We start from the raw sequence: 16,327 nt of genomic DNA, 5'->3' as shown, positions 1-16,327 counted from the left end.
TCTCAAAGTACAGCTGCGAAATGTCTTTGCCTAACACCAGGTACTTTTGAAGCAAATACAGAAGTAAATAAGGGTAAGTGTCCTTTAGCACTCAGGGGTTGGTACAGAAACTCAGAGGTAAATAAATCCAGGCAAGGAAAGCGGTGACCTTTAGCCTATTTCCCCGCAATCTTGGTTCTAGCCGGTTCAGTCCGGTTTTGTTGGGCCTTGTGGCGTCTTATTGGTAAAACACAGCTAGCCTGTTCAGTTTTTTTAAAAAAAAGTTCCTGCAACTGGGGCATCGGCTGCATAGCGTGGGTGACAATACTGCTTAGAAAGTGTTTTAAATACGCAAGATAATACTATATATTGGTGTTCACACACTTAAAAGCATAGTAATATCTAGCCCCGAGAAGCTGCTTGCTTAGTTTAGAGTTACCTCTGGAGAGAGCGGGAGGAAGTGGGGGCGAGGGGTGGGGCAGTTGGGTTTCAACTTTATCTGTAGTTTTATTTTCTTTCTGAAAGAATCTAAGGTAAATGTTAACATTTCTTCCATCTAGTGATGGGATATGTTTGTGCTTATGTTTTTGTTTATAATTTTCTGTAAACTTGAAATCTTTCCTAATTGAAATTACTTCTAATGGAAAAGAAAAGGAGCTGTGATCAAAACTTTCTTCTCTTTGTGTTGACTCTGGCTGCACCTGTAAGCCTAGGAAGGACACCCTGCCCACCCTGGTGTCCCCAGGACAGAGGCTAACCTTTCATGACCTGGAAGTTAAGAGTGACACAGTCCTCTGAGCCCTCCCAGAGCTACTCGGCTCTGCAGGCTCCATGGGAGGACAGGCCTGTGTGGACCAGGGTCATTGTTAGTAACAGAGGCAGTCCATTCCATATTGGTCTCTGTTACCCTACCCCACAAATTTGATCTCCCGTTTCCCACATTGTGTCGGCTGAGGCTCAGTTTGAAATTCCCTTCCATGAAACGGATGTCATAAGAAACTTAAGACAATAGAATTGTTTATCCTTGGGGTGAGTTATAAGCATATGCCATCATGGGGGCAATCACAACCTCTTAATCCTTCCATGTGAAAGCCAAGAAGGGTCATAATTTGGGGGGAAATCACCATCTCCTCTGGCTCCTACAATGGCTCAAGACTTCAACTTTTAATGCTGGGTGGCATTCACCAAGTCTCAAAATACAGTGAGTTCAAGGCTAGGGGCAGGGAAAGTACAAGAAAAATGTGGAACAGCTTTTTGTACCAAGTAGGGATATGCTCAAAGAATAATGAGAACATGTCAAAAGGAAGCAGGAGCCAGAATGAAGGGGTTCCCACTGAACAAATCCAGTATAGTCTGGTCATCGAAACCCATGGAATAAAACAAAAACCCATTGAATAACGTAAAAATCCATGAGACCGTAGTAATATAAATTAATAAATGAATACACAAATAAATGGAGGGGAGAGGAAGGTCATTATTTGTAGTAGAATGACAGTATAGATGGAATGAAAAAACTTAACGTGTGTGGGTTTTGCGTATAAAGGAAAAAGAAAGCATTGAAAGCAGGAAAGACAAACGGTAAGAAGGACCTGGTAGGCATGCTGATTGAAAAACAAAACATATGCCCTGCTATGGGAAGAAAGAAACCACTGCTTCCCTATCTCTGCCTCTCTGAGAAAGTTTTCTTATTGACTGCTGAGTCATCAGTGTTCTCACGTGCTCCCCCTCCCAGTGACTAGCACCACTGCACCTCAGTTGAAATATGTAATTGGTGGATGGACCTCCACTTTGGGGAACGAAAGCAAAGTGGAATATCATGTTATTTAATGTTATATTAATGTGGAGTTCATATTACCTAGACTGAGAAATGGAAACTGGCCTTGTGCCTTTTCTTGCTGTGTGACCTTGAAAATCCCACATTCTTTATGCTCCAGGTATCTCCTGTTTACTACAGGGATTCAAATGATGACTCTACTTCACTGGGTGGTGATTAGGATCTAATTACTCACCATGTGAGTTTGTAAACCACTGGGCTGACACACACGTAGGGTATCACAGAATAAAGAACTTATTAAGAAAGGGCTGGGGAGGGGCAGCATGGTCCATCTGCTGGAGACAGGCCAAGGTCTAAATCATTATTTTTAAAACTTGAATAATGTACTAAACTCTTTTTTAAAAAAGTCTCAGACTGCAGGCAGTGACTTCAATGACACTAATTATAATGTTTCTTATACATGAAGAAACATAGAACCAGGTTTTGATTTCTTGTGCCTCTTATGTAATTTATAGTGAGAGCATCTTTTAAAGCAGCATGTGAATAATGGCATTTAGGAGCAGTGAGCCAGGATGCTGTGGATTGAAGGCCTGAGATAAAGAGTGAAAGTGGAAGAGCAGGCCATGGAAAAAGTGCGAACCTCATCCTTGTTTTCCTTTCTCCCGTGGAGAATATATCTAGCTGTATTAATATCAGCGTCACTGCTAAGGGCTGAATTGTGCCTCCCTCAAAATTCAAATGTTGAAGTCCTAACCCCCAGTACCCGAGACCGTGAACATATTTGGAAATAGGGCCTTCAAAGTGGTGATTAAGGTAAAATGTGGCCATTAAGGTGGGCCCTATTCCAATCTGGTTCTTTAAAGAAGAAATTAGGACGCAGAGAAGCACAGCAGGAAGACAGTGAGAAGACATAGGGACGACCATGTAAGGAAACAGGGAGAAGGCAGCCCTTTGCAAGCCAGAGAGGCTTCAGAGGAAACCAGACCTACCCACACCTTGATCTTGGACTTCCAGCCTCCAGAACTATGAGAAACAAATACATTGCCCCCAGTCTGTGGTCCTCTTTTATTTGCCTAAGCCAACTAATGCAGTTTACATTAAGTTCATGATTTTTGGTTTTTTTAAAAAAGCTACTTTGTGCTTTGCTTCTTCAAAAAGAATACTATGTCAGGGCAGAAGATACTGTAAATATTTATGATTTGCATATGTAAATATTTATGGGATTAATTTTCTCTGGACACTGGGTGGTGGTCAGGGGACTGGCAGCAGGGGTGAGGGTGTTTAGCTCTCTATCCTGTGATGAATGTCTGATGGCTACAAGGCTTGGGCACCAGTGCAGGCCGAACAGTGCTGATCACATTGAACAGGTTTCTCTCAGGGGTGGGCCTTGCCATACTGCGGTATATTCATAAAATCGAATACCCTATAGCCATTAAAATGAACAAACCACAGCCACATGGCACAACATGGCTAATCTCTCAAACATAATGGTTAAAAGAAAAATACAAGTCACAGAAGAAGACAAACAGTATGATTTCATTCATATAAAATTCACAAACAGGAAATTGGCTCAACTCTACCAAATTGGGACAGATACATAGGTCATAAAACCAGAAAGACAAGCAAGAAAATGATTCTCCCAAAAGTGAGAACAGTGATGACCTGGAATGGGGAGGGAAGAAGTAGATGTCAGGAAGGGGACACAGGAAATAACAGGGTGCTTGTAAGATTCATTTCTCGCCCACAGCGGTTTGCTTTATAATTATGCATTGAAATATGCAAATTTTTTCTTTGTATAGATCACATTAAAAAAAACAGGAGGAAAGCTGAGGCAAACATGACTAATTAACTGTTCTCAATCCTGGTGGATCTATATCATTAATTATACTTCTCTGTAAGTTGTGGGGGTTTTTTTCCAAATTATTGTGCTGAGTGAATGAAGCCAAGCAAAAAAGAATATATACATTGTACATGTTTCTATGAAATTTTATATTCCATTTGTATAAAGTTAGAGAAAATGCAAAGGAATCTAGAGTGGCAGAAAGCAGATCAGTGATTCCTGGCAGAGAGGGGGTGGTGGGGAGGGGCAGGAGGAAATTTGGGAGGCTGATGGATATGTTCATTATGGATATGTTGATAGCAGTGATGGATTTATGGGTGTATTCTTATGTCAGATTATATACAGTTGGAATATGGACAGTTTATTGTATGTCAATTATACTTCAATAAAGCAGGTTTTTTTAAACCTTCCTTGTGCCTTTTCATATGGTTCACATAGTCTTCAATATACATATACTGCGTATAAATGAGGGAGAAACCTGAGTAAAGAACTTTGATGCTGTCTCCCAGGTAGTTGTGTGTGTGTTTGGGTCAGTCAGGGGATTCAGTTATGTCAATATATTTTGTTCTATCTTTGATAGAAAAGAGGCCTCCCCTCCCTCTCTCCCAGATCCCCTTCACCCCTCCCCTTTCCTGTCCCCTCCTCCCTCATTCCTTCTCTCCTTTTCTCTTTGGCTCTCACTCTTGCTTTCTTTCAGAAAATCCTTTTTTTCAGCTGAGCATGCAGCTTTAGAAGACATGACAACACTCATAATAATGATAAACAGTCATTTCTGTCACTGAATAGCATTTTATAGTTTATAGCATGCTTTCTCATCTCTGTCTTTTGATTCTCACAACAATCCTTGGGTGTAGCAATAGGAAAATAAAAGGCAACTGTAACCGCTTTGCCCTTCTAAGGAGGGTGGTAAATTTCACCTCTGCGAGCAAATAAATCTCTTTGCTGCCCTGTCCACTCTCAGAGAGTGACAGTGAAGACAGCAGATGAAAGATCAGCCATTTCTTTTACTCTAGCTCTCTCGCCTCAGCCATGTGATAGCCCCTGAACTTTAACAGAATAATGAGTCGTTGGCTATGCAAAGATAGGTCCAGAGCTCAGTTGGGGGTTGTGGCAGACATTCTGGTTGCCTACCCCAAATTTATTCTTGTCTTCTTACTTACAGAAGTCCCTGATTCTACTGGAGGTGGCAATGTGTTGGCTGAAAAATTAGATTTCCCAGCCTCCCCTCCAGAGAAAAAATGGTCATGTGACTAACTTCTGTCCAATTGAATGAAGGAATAACTTGTTGTATAGGACTTCTGGAAGTGCTCCCTGAAAAGGGGACTGCCTCAGTTGGTAGGCCCCTTATTGACCTTCCCTCTTACCCTATCTGAAACGTGGATGTAATGACTTGTGCTGCAGCAGCCACTTTGCAGGCACAAGGTAATCTTGTTTGAGGACAGTAGGCTTATGCTAAGGATAGCAAAATGGAAAGACAAGAGGAGGTTAGGACATTGATGAGACTATAACTCTACCATACCAGCCCTAGAATGTATACTTCTAGACTTCTTTTACATGAGAGAAAAATTGTAAACCTTATTTAAGGCATTGTTTTACAGGTGTCTGTTGCAACAAAACAGAGTCCTAAGTGAAAGAGAATTGATAAGTTATTCTGTGCTTTGAAGTGAGGGACAGGAAATTTCTAAGATGTACCCTACAGAAGGGTATTCTAAAAAGGAGAAACAAGCAACATGGTGATGCAAACCTCTGTTTCCTCAAGTCTTCTGTAAAGAAGACATATGCACGTATGTAGATGCCATGTGTGCATGTGAGGGGAGGTTAAGGAGAGGGCCATGGTTCCTCATCCATGAATGTGAGGCATCTGTGAGAGAGCAAGTTGATCCTTCAACCAGGCTAATTCCAAATAAACAGGATCTCAGAGCTAGAGGATGAGGAAGCGTTAACACTTCCCTTTTCTGCCAGAGAGACTGCTAAAGAAGCTTATCTTGCGACATGTGGCACGAGTTTTGAACTGGTACCATTTGCAGCCCGTAAGATAGGTCATGCAGTTAGCATGAAGGTTACAGAAGAAGTGACTCCATTTTACAAATGAGAAAACTGAGGGTTTGAAATCCACTGTTCCAATTCAAAGTTTGTCTGTTTCGTATTATAGCAGAGCTACACCTGGAATTCAAGAGGAGCAGCAAGAGAGGCAAGGGAGCGGTCACCTAAGCATCAGATGGGCCATGTGTGCCCCAGTGGCCAGTCATGACAAGTGTCACAGCCAGGGTCCCTTATCACAAATGAATGGATATGCGCCTGTTTAGGTACGTACATGAAAGCCAGATACATATATTAAGGGGTTCTTATTATGGTAGGAAGAATATCCCACTTGAATTTTTAAATCTAGGCTTGAATCCCAGCCTTGCACTTACTACCAATGTGATTTTGAGAAAAACCTTTAACCTCCCTGGGCCTCAAATTTTTCATCTGTAACAGAAAGCATTGGTCAAATTAAGTTCTAAGGCCCAATCCAAACCTTCTAGGAATCTAAGGTAAGAGTAAATCTATTAAGTGCTAAATAAGAATAAATTCAACTTTATACAAATATATATGTCCTAATGATGAGAATCCATCATTATTTCACAAATCACAGTTCTTAGGAGAATAGCATGGATCTCCAGTTAGATGAGCCATGAATGCCCAGTACAGTTCCTATACTGTCCCATCCTTAATCCTTCCCTTACTGTCTTGATACAGACGATAGTCACATTTCTAGCTCCTTACACCTAGGTGCATAGGTACGTTTACATTAGGAAATCTACTTTAAACCTTGAAGATCATTTCCTTTAAATAAAAATTAAGTAGGCATGATGGGAATTTTAAGAACATTCTGGTCTTGTCCCAGTAGTACAAGAATATATGACATGAAGCTAGTAACATCAGCAGGGCCATGGGAGGACTTTATTAGACAAATGGGGTAGTTTATTAAACACCCAGGGCCTTCTCATAGATGCAGCCCAGCGGCCCAGGAGTAATGGGGCTGGAGCCCCTTGTGAGCTCTAAGCTCTTTATCCCGGTGTTTAATGAGCATACGTAACCAGGGATGGATGGCATCATTTATGAGTCCTCATGAACCCAGGAAAAGGGTGATTTAAAATGTTCCTTTGGGATCTTTGAGGCTTTGTCTATAAAACATGCCTGAACTAGCTGGGCTCTTCCTTATCCTCAGGACCTTATCTTCAGCTGGACTGGACCCCCAGGAACAGGGTAAATGGAGAGGCTAGAGCCTGGAACCTTCACCTGTGAGTATGTCATTGCATTATTTGCTGAATTATCCTTCAAATGATCATTTGCGTCCTGTTTTCTGGCAGCCTACATTATTGTAGTTGAATAGAGAACGGCTTCCTGTTTTCCTGCAACTGTAAAGTGGTTTAAACACATCACCCCGATAAACAGAGCTCCCAGTTGACATCCATAGAGTGCCCCAAAGAAGGCAGGAATTCCCCAAGAGCAGTGAGCCCCTCATCCCAGGAGGTATCCAAGCAGAGTCAGGGACCAGATAGAAGATTTCATAATCAAATGGGCAGTGGGGGACAAGAGGGCTAAAGGACTTCGATTTTCTTTCAAGTCCTATAAGTTGGGGATTCTGTGACATATAGGACCGAACGCGACTCAGTGTGAGTAATACTACCTGTTGTTTAAGGCTTATTACGTGCCAGGCACTGTGCTGAATACTTCTCTTGAGTTTTTTCATTTAACTGACATAAAGTAAAAGTCAGCCCTGTGACCCTTTCACGTGATGCTCTATCTGAATATGTGCAAACGAGTGAACTGAGGCTCACAGGCATCAGAGGAATAAGAGCACGGCTCCTCAGTGCCAGGCGGGGTCTCAGGCCCTGGTCTGAGGCCCCCAGAGCCTGTGCTTCCTACCTCTCAGGGGTGCTTCATGAACACAGGGGCAGGGGATGCAGCCGCTGGCTCATACCTGGAATCGTCCCCTCTCCTCTGGCAACCTTTTCTCAAGGGTCTGCACGCAAAGCCAGAGGGGAGTCTGGGGTGATGGAACTGGGGAAAACAGGAGTTTTGGGCTGGAAGGTCAAACTGCTGTACTGAGAACATGAGAAAGGTACACAGAGGGTAGAACACTGAAACTTTGCTTTCCTAAGAGGGGCGTTCCAGGAAAGGGGGAGTCTGGCCAGCAGTGCTTCTGTCCCTTTGAGCCACAGCCTTTATTCCTCTGAGAGATCTTAGCTGAATGGGATGCTTGAGGCTGGAGCTGTCCTCTGTCCCCTCTCCTCACCGTTTCAAACCCCTCCTGGCAGAGAACCATCATCTCTGATGCCTGAGCTGCTGCCCCTGGAGCCCCACAACCTGTTCATGAGTCGTGAACCCGCTTGAGTCACCTGGAGTTCTCTGGCTACTCCCAGGCACTGAGATTAGAGTCAGTAGAAGGTGGGAGAAAAAGTTCTCTCTTGCTTTCTCTGTCTCTGTCTCTGTCTCTGTCTCTCTTTCAAAATGCAGCCCCCAGCGGTGTTTGTTCTCAGAGGAACCCTGGGAAGAAGGATGGTCACTTTCCTTTCTCCCAGAGATAATTGAAGAGAAGTAAGAAAGTACCTGTGTTTGAAGACAAAATGACAACAATTAATCTCTAAGCACAGGGCCTCGCCGTTAAATTCTTTGGAGAAACAACTTTAGGAGTTTAACGACAATCAAGAGAATGAAATTGAATTAAGAGAAATAGTAATTAAATCAGGAAAGAAGTTTTTGCAAAGGGGATGCTGCAGGAAATTAAAACCAGTAATTCTGAAAAATGTAGTGGGCAGAGATTGGGGGCAGGGGCGCTTGGTGGAGAAGAGGAAAGAACAGACAGAGCAAGGTGGGTTGGGAGGTGCAGAGTGTTTGGCACTAAGCAAAGGTCTCTGGAAATTGGTCTCCTTGAGAGACCAGGTGTCTGGCTCTTTGGGTCTAAATAGGCCACCTCCTAATGGTGACAAGCTCTCCCTCAGGAAAATACAAGTATCCAGTCAGAGAAAGTATAGAAAAGCTGTGGACTTGAATCAGGGTGACCAAGTGTCCAGATTTTCCCAGGACCATCCTGGTTTTAGTACTCAGAGTGCCATGTTCCAGGAAACCCTCAGTTGAGGGCTAACAGGAATGTTGGTCACCCTAACATGAAGACAGACAGCCCTGATTCCCAGCTCTGCTGTGCCATTAGGAACCCCATGACACTGGGTGAGTCACTCTATCTCTGGGGCCTCAGTTTTCTCACCTGTGAAATGAGCTGTCCTGAGTACCTCAAAAGATTTAAGAAGTTGTTATGTGTTGATGCCTAGAACAATGTGCATGAAGTAAAAGCTTGATAAATGGGAGTTGAACTGAACAATATCAGTAAAGAAAATATATAAAATATCAGCAAACCAATACCACATTAAAAAATAAGACACCATGACTATTTCAGGGATCCCCAAGACCACCCACATGTTCAGTTCAGATTTTCTGGAATAACTCACAGGACTCAGTATAGTTGTGTTCACAGCTAAGGTTTATTACAGTGAAAAGATACACAATAGGATCATTGGAGGAAAAATACACAGTTGAGGTCTGGAGAACTCCATACGGACTTCCTATACTCTTGCCCTCCTGTGAGGGACACATCAAGCACGATCCTTTCTCTAGCAGGGAAGAATGCAACTGTGTGTGCAGTGTTTCTGCCCAGGAAGCCCATTTAAGACTTAGTGCCCAAGGATTTTATTGGCAGTGATTGCACAGGCATTTTCTGCCTGGAAACTACCAAAATTCCAGATTCTCAGAAGGAAAGCTGATTTATAGGAGAAATCACATCATCAGTCAGCCTTATCAGTTAGGGAACAGTTCAAGTGCCAAGTCTGAAGACCACCAGCCAAGCTCCAGCCTTGCAAACAGACCTTTCTAAAAATAGCATTGTCCAGCCTGCCACATTAACTCTTTTCATCACAGTGATAGAGTGGAACTCATTCTAGTAATGCAAGGATAGTATACTTAAGTGAAAACTTGAATCTGGGTCCCAAGCTGCTGTGTATATCCTCAAATCCCAGCCAGTTTTACCAGATCTTCACTGGTCCAGGCTTTATGGTTATGGTATGAATCTCTGCTAAACAAGCTCTGGTTGCTACCAAATTCCCTGCCAAGAGTTTACTACCAGCCAAAGTCATCTTCTTGGGCTTGACTCAGAACACTGGGGTTTTCCCAGTCCACCATGAGATGAACAAGTCTCTGGACTAAACAATCCAACTAGAAATTGTACTCACCTCGTTCATGAAATAGGCCACATTTTCATTTATACTGGGGTATAAGTGACCCAGAATGCTTACATTTCCAATTTGGAGCACCACTTTTCTCAAGATTAAGATACCAGAGCAATGAATCAGAGCTTGCTGATGTCTTGCTCCCCAGGAGAGGTGTTAGAAAAATAGAGAGTCATTCAGGCTAGTGGTGGGGAAGGGTTTTGGGGATTTAGAGATCAAGAGGTTCCATAGCTGCTGCAGATGCAAAGAACGAGGAAGACAGGAAAGGGGCGTGTGCTGCTGAGTGTTACCAGGCGGCTTCCCCTTTACCACGTTCTTGTATTGGTTTGCTAGGGCTGCCGTAACAAATGCCACAAATGGGGCCACCTAAAACAACAGAAACGTGTCGCCTCACAATTCTGGAGGCTACAAGTCCAAAGCCGAGGTGCTGGCAGGTTTGGTTCCTTCTGAAGGCTGTAAGGTAAAGGGCCTGCTCCAGGCCTTGCTCCTTTGCTTATAGATGGATGTCCTCAAGTTCACATGGTGTTCTCCCTGTATGGCTATCTGCGTCCAAACTTCTGTTTTTCAGAAGGATCCAGGTCATATCAGATTAGGGACCATGTCTCAATTTAACTTGAATACCTCTGTAAAGACCCCATCTCCAAATAGGGCCACATACTGAGGTATTAGAGATTAGGACTTCAGTATATACATTTTGGACCACACAATTCAACCCATAACAACTTGGAAAAATATAAGTGAAAATCAGAATTACTTTTAAGTAACTTTTATTGGAGGATTGTGTTTCTTTGCACACTCTATTTTATTTGTAAAAACAATAGCCCAGGAATATTTCAGCTGTATAGAACAGAAGAGAGTAATGAGAGAGTAGAAGGGGAGGAGGGTCAGGGGAAGAAGAGAAAGAAGAAAAGGAAAAGAAAAGGAGGAGGGGAAAAAGAGAGCAGTGAGCAAGGTCAGACCACCAAGCCTGCACCTGGTTCAGAGACCGATGAGAATGACAGCTGACCGCTCACCTAAATTGCTTTAATTTTGGCTTACTAAACCCACCAACAAGAGGTGCAGAGGATGTGCACCCACTACTACACATGTTTCCTGGCCCCTGAAACCCCTGCATGTGTCTCATAGAGGTGTTGGCAAGTCTGGTGGCTCCAGCAGCTCTCCCACAGTGAGGCATGTGCCAGGTAGAGGAGCTCAGAACCATGGCTTCCCACCTTTTACACCATCGTGTGGATGTAAGGGGAAAGCCATGCCAGTATTAATGGCCCACCCAGTAAGGAGGTCCTTGCCAGCACAGTCATGACATACTTGCACCTTTCATGTTTTTACTGCCTCCTGAAGCCAATTGGAGGTTTCAGTGCAGCAAGCTTACTACAAAAGGAAGTCTGAAAAGAGTTTGTTTTGCCCATTCAGGCAGCATGTGCTCTATGAAAAGAGGTACTTCCCTGAGCCAGAGAGAAATGAAGGGAGAAACAGATTCTGCGGGCTCTCAGGGTCTTCCACTCCACCATGAGCTGACAGTGCACACCACCCAGTCACACACACGCGAAATGCAGAATCACCCAAGGCAGGCAGGGTAAAATTCCCCAGATGCAGTGCAGAGACTGAACACAAATAGCACCATGGTAAAAGCTTCGAAGAAGAGAAAGGGGGGCAAAATTAACACACTAGCACCGATAATGGACCTGGAATAAACTATAAGCCCAGGGACCATCGCCTTACAGCGTGACTCCTGTTTTAGAGAGCTGGGATGCCCAGTCTGGAGCTGGCCAGACCTGCCATGGTACAGAAGCAGATTCCCTCCAGGTGATGCCCATGCGTGCTATATTTTGAGACCCACTGTTTAAATTCTACAGCCCAAACCGATTTAGATAGGATCCTAGGAGAATAAGCTTCTGTTTTCTTACCAGCATTGAGTAGAAAAGCCAAGACCATAGGGACAGGCAAGGACAGGATTTGCCATCTACACTGCCCATGACCAGAGTCAATGGGGAGAAAAACAAGTATGTTCACAGGACCAATTTAACCCTTGTATGTATAATTCAAGTTCTTCCCATTTCTTCATTTACTTTGTGAGATACAAACTTCCAGACCTTTCCCCAAATGAAGCTGTCTAGACTGTGTATGAGTATACCTTTGATTCCTATTTAGTTAATTTGCATGTTTTATCTTAGTTTATCTTTAGCATGGGAAGGAGATATAGTTGCCAGAGCAACCAGGAATAGTATTTAACAGGTTAGCCTTTCCTTAACCCCTACTTGGTCAGTCTCACTGTGCTCTTGGCTTGTTACGGAAACGACAGGCCAGCCAAGAAACAAGCACCACTCAGAGGGTTGGAGTACTTAGATGTATTACGCTGGCGGGCTCAGAGGCACTTCTGCTCCGAAGCTCTGAGCACCTCCAAGACATGCGCATGAGGTTTTATGGGGTAAAGTACAAGCTTGGGGTATTCGGCCAATAGGCATGGAACAGCTTTAGCAGCATCATTATCACAAAAGTGGAGGCAGGGAGGCAACAAACCAACATTCCAAAGCCAGGTATCTCTTTGAAAATCCAGCTGGCTAGCAAAAAAAACATGAACAGCAAACCAACACTAATTAAGTTAGATTTACAAGTTAGTCCAGCAGAACTTAGATCAGTATTCCGATACTTAGATTTGTGAGTTATCTTGTTACCCCAGCCCAGCCTCTCCTTCACATTCCTAGACTTGTGTGTTATCTTGTTAGATCAGCCCGGCTTTTCCTTCACAGGCTCACCTAACATCTGTGGTCACAAGAATGCAAAACAGTGCAGTTCTGCTGGCTGCTTCTCCCTATTTTGTCTGTTAAGTCTCCTAAACCTGTTGACTTTCTCCTGAATTTACTAACATAACTCATTTTTACTAGCTAACTTGCTTTTACTCCTCCCACTTTGAGTAACACTGCCCACTGAGTAAAGCCCACCACTCAGTTTACCTAGCTCCAGAGTCTAGCCTCCAGAGAGGTTAGCTGGCTTACGCAGAGGCCCCAGATAGGATTCATAATGCAGTTCGGAGGTGTGGCCCTGGCCTAGAAGCAGGAAGCCTGGTTCTGGCCTCTGCTGTGCTGCAGACATGATGCACAATCTTGGGCAAGCCCCTTCTCTCTGGGGCCCCAGTCTGCAGTTGTACAATGGGCAGGACACAGTGACCTCTCAGCCTTTCCAGCCTGGGGATCCCAGGACTCCCTGGTCTTCCTGTTAAGACATGTGGCCAGACCATACAGATTTCCTGGAAGGCAGCACCCAGTTTTGCAGTCCTTGGCACCATTGCCCACACACCAAGAGCATACTAGTTCTTAAACTGTGGTCCCAACTACTGATTTCATCACTAGTTGAGGGAGCCTTGAGAGGACTTCTGTCTAGTTTTCCCATAATCACACAGATTTATAACTTGTAGCCCCAGGTGGGACTAGGATCCTAGCATCCAAATGGCCAGCCTTTTTAAGGAATGAGTCACCTCACAGGTCATTTCTAAAACTCCAATAGAAAGGCATGTCACACAGTGATCAGTAAATGTTGGCTGAGTGAATAAACACTTGTTTCCTCTACAAACACAAGAATTCCATAGAATTAACAAGCTCAGGTCTGAATTAGAGAAATCAATTCCTTCTGCAGAACCAAAACCTCAAACTGAAGCTATGTAATGCCTGGAGTACACCGAATGATAGTGGTCACTTTGTTGGAATTGTGTTATTCTTAAAAGGTCTGTGTAGAAGCTCTATTGTTGTGACATTCTTCCCTGGCCCTCAACCCAAATACTTAATAATCCTGTCTATGTGACTGCAGTGGGTAAGTCAGAGATCTGGAGTTAAATCCCACCCCTTCCACTTACAAGCTGAGTGGTTTAAGCTTCAGTTTCCTCTTGTGTAAAACAGGGTAAATAGTAAATTCCTCATTATGTTGTTGATTGAGAAATCTACATCTCCAAAATTATTGAGAATAAGCACTTGTTTACTGTTAGCTAATTAACAAAGCAACTCTTGGATAGTTCTTCTCATTTAGTCCTTCTATTTGGTGGGAATTATCATACCTACTGTCATGTACACCTAAGGAAAAAATGAGACCCAGAAGACAGAAGTGAGCCACCCATGCTTTCAAAGCTGGTAAATGGCAGGGCCAGCAGTTGAACCCAGGTCAGAAATACTTCCAAGCCTGGAAGATGGGGTAGTAAGTGCAGTAGGTTTGGAAGTCCTAGTAGTACCCCCAAGAAGTCAAGTAAACTTGGTCCTGGCTGGAACCCTCCTCCTGCAGCATCTGAGCGGAGGGACAGTGCAGCTCTGGAGTCCCAAAGGGGCAGCTTAGGGAATCAAGAGTGTGGAACCGTGCACATAGGAACCCACATACTGTACAGTATTTCCTGTTGAATGAAGCCAGCTTTGTAGATATTTTCATCCATTTTAACTTGATGCCAACATTTGCATTTCAGAATCTTTTTCAATTCTTCCTGTGAGGGCATTAGCACCTAGGGGGAAAAACGGAGTCTAGACTAGGACAGGTGTGAAAACAGAAGCTATATAACATGTTTTGTCTCTCCCAGGAATAGATCTCTCCTCATCTACTGTTTTCCTGGAAGGTGTTCAAGGCACTGTTGAGCCGAGACCCTAGTCTTTCCATCCCTCACTAGTCTCAGGGACTCTTGGGTTCTTTCCCTAACACAGTTGCTCCCCAGGGACTTAAAAGGCTCAGCCCAAACTGCAGTTATATTGTAATTCATTTTCCCAGTTTCAGTTACTTAGAGCTTTTGTTCAGCATGTGCTGGCTCTGTCCACTCAGTAGTGGCTAGAATTCTAGCCCATAGTCAAGGGAGCTTAAGAATTCTTTGGGCCAAGGAAGCCTTAACGCAGGTAAAAGTCTAATTTGTTAAGTTTTTGAAATTACTATAAATGGCTCATGATCCGCTAGAGCTCAAGAAACAACAGTCTACAAGTCCCTATTGAAAAGGAAGGGACCACAAAATGTGATATATACATAAAATGGAGTATTATTCAGCCTTGAAAAGTAAGGAAATTCTGACATATGCTAAACCATAGATGAATCTAGAGGACATTATGCTAAGTGGAATCAGGTCAGTCAGAAAAGGACAAAATATTATATGATTCCACTCATATGAGGTACTGAGAAAGTCAAATTCATAGAGACAGAGAGTAGAACAGTGATTGCCAGGGGCTGAGGAGAGCAGGGGGAGGGAACAAAGTTATTATTTAGTGGGTTTAGAGTTTCAGTTTTGCAAGATGAAAAAGAGTTCTGGAGATGGACAGTGGTGATGGTTGCACAAAAATATAAATGTACTCAGTACTACTGACCTGCATACTTAAAAACTGCCAACATGGTACATTTTATGCTATGTGTATTTTACCACAATTTTTAAAAATTGGAAAAAAGAAAAGGGAGAAAAAGGAACAGCTTGAACACTAAGACTCTCAGCTATGATATTAGCATTGTATCATCAGAGCCAAAAGAAGCTACATAATAGATGTTGTACATTTTTATGCCCAACCCCCAATTTTCCTTCTGCTGAATGAAGCATCTTGCTCTGCCACTGAAAACTAGTATTTTCTTATAAATCATTAGCTCAAAAAGTCTGACTTTCAGCAGTTAGTCCACTAGAGACCACTGCTAGGCAGAGGAGGCTAACAGCAGCATTGTGTAGTGAAGAGAATGCACCCCTCACAACCAAATACCCCCACGTGGCTTCAGCATCTCCCCCAAAGAAAAACAGACCCCTCCCAACAGAGATTTCTTTTCCAAATTAAATGCGTAACTTTTAGCTGTTATTGGTACCATCAGCATTAAATTTGGGGGGGGCGGAGGGGTGGATTCCATTATAGATACTATCATCTTTATTTTCTTCCAAATGAAATTTAGATTGCCCCCCTGAATTTTAAAATGAAGATACCTATTTCATGCAATAATCAATTCCCAAGATCAAAGGAAACCAGTTTTTCACCATTTTTTCCCAATAATTTGCCATTTGTTATGATTTACAAGAGCACACTCACCCATGTATTACCCTAGGAAATCATTTTTAAAGATCTTTCATCACTTAACTTTGGTACTTTGGACCTAAAATTACTTATCAGTCAGGATTTAAGAAAAACACTATAAAACTGCTTAACTGTTCTAGGAATTTTTTTTTAATAGGCTTACTTTATGAGAAAGATATTTTCAAAATTATCTATTTTTTTAGCTAATACACCTCTTCATCATTTTGTAATTCTGCTGGACAACTAGGGCATTTCATATGAGTCTCTTTAGAAATTCTGGCTTAGAGTCCTAGACTCCTAGAGCATGCATTTTTGAGCTATTCTTGGTATTTCCTAGGGTCTATCAGAAACTGAATGTTTATACCCAGAAAGGCAGCATAAGCTAAGTGAAATTTCAAAAATTTTTATTTTGGGTTGGAATTTTATCATCTCAGTTTAGAAATGCTGGTTATCTCACACTGATTATTAA

At 42.9% G+C, this 16,327-nt stretch overlaps 1 protein-coding gene across 5 annotated transcripts in view; it reads left to right on the top strand.

Moving 5' to 3' along the window:
- ALG2 (ALG2 alpha-1,3/1,6-mannosyltransferase) overlaps positions 1-16,327 on the top strand; it is a 523,116-nt gene that overhangs the window by 459,740 nt on the left and 47,049 nt on the right. For all 5 annotated transcript variants that reach the window (XR_004319360.1, XR_004319361.1, XR_004319357.1 and 2 more), the window contains 2 exons: positions 5,746-5,899; positions 6,805-6,877. The gene's annotated coding sequence lies outside the window, so the exon portion shown is untranslated. The remainder of the gene's footprint in view (positions 1-5,745; positions 5,900-6,804; positions 6,878-16,327) is intronic.

The sequence above is a fragment of the Camelus ferus genome, chromosome 4 (assembly GCF_009834535.1).
Source record: "Camelus ferus isolate YT-003-E chromosome 4, BCGSAC_Cfer_1.0, whole genome shotgun sequence".
Taxonomy (NCBI): Eukaryota; Metazoa; Chordata; class Mammalia; order Artiodactyla; family Camelidae; genus Camelus; species Camelus ferus.
The sequence above is the reverse complement of the archived record's forward strand: the minus strand, read 5'-3'. Positions and strand labels throughout refer to the sequence as shown.